Consider the following 1,073-nt stretch of genomic DNA (forward strand, 5'->3'; position numbering starts at 1 on the left):
GGAGGAGTTACTTCCTGGAAAGTGCCAAGGAAGGGGAGGAAGTATTTCCTGGAAAGTTCCGATGAAGGGGAGGAAGATGAGGAATTACTTCCTGGAAAGGTCTGAAGAAGGGGAGGAATTACTTCCTGGAAAGTTCTGAGGAGGGGCACCTGTCATGTTCCTGCAGAATTTGGATGCGCCAATAATGTGTAACAGCAAGCACATGATAATCAAAATTTATACTCCCGTGTTCTACAGGCAACCATCTTGAATGGAACGGCTGCTGGTCAAGATGTTCTTATTTCTCCAATGTCCCTCCCTCTCTCCGATACGATCTACAAGTTTAAGCAGCTTCAATTCCCTATCAAACTCTCCTTTGCAATGGCAATAAATAAGGCACAGGGTCAATCATTGCAAATGGTTGGTTTAGATCTCACAGAGCAAGTGTTCTACGGTCAACATTACGTTGGATGCTTCCGTGTTGGCAGGCTACAAAGTCTATACATTTGTGCATCAGAAGGGAAAACGAGAAACGTTGCCTACAAAGAAGTGCTCCACTGAAAAAACGCCATTTCTTCACATCTTCCAAATCATCCCAGTCATCTGCCGCCTCAAAAGCTTTGTACTTGCCGTGTCAGCCAACGTAAGTCAATGACACACAACTTCACTCTATCTCTCTTTCTCTCTCACATACACACACACACGCACGTCCATTTCATATATCTCTCAATTTCTGCTCTCTGCAAATAAAATTTTTACGGATACAACTGCTCACAAAAATTGGGATTAATGTATAATTTCTTTCTATGTTCATAATTAAATAAATGTTTTAATGATTATACAGGCATCCAATAGAATAGCTCTCAGTAACAGACTACGTACAAATTCTTTCTTCACAACTCCTGAAGCCATTTTCTGACAGGGGGGATGATGAAATCTTCATACAGCTAGAGGCTCCAATCGAAACAGGGGACCCGAAATGATAAGGTTGAGAAATGGTGTTATAGATTATGTCTAACCGAAAACGATTACAGCTACATCATCCAAACAGGCCGGGTGAAACCGGGTTTAGCTGCTAGTATATATATATATAT

At 41.5% G+C, this 1,073-nt stretch overlaps 1 protein-coding gene across 3 annotated transcripts in view; it reads right to left on the reverse strand.

The window, feature by feature from the left end:
- Positions 1–1,073, reverse strand: part of LOC106868889 (spindle and centriole-associated protein 1) — a 45,047-nt gene that overhangs the window by 26,307 nt on the left and 17,667 nt on the right. The window lies entirely within an intron of this gene.

Source organism: Octopus bimaculoides, chromosome 7, assembly GCF_001194135.2.
Source record: "Octopus bimaculoides isolate UCB-OBI-ISO-001 chromosome 7, ASM119413v2, whole genome shotgun sequence".
Lineage (NCBI taxonomy): Eukaryota > Metazoa > Mollusca > Cephalopoda > Octopoda > Octopodidae > Octopus > Octopus bimaculoides.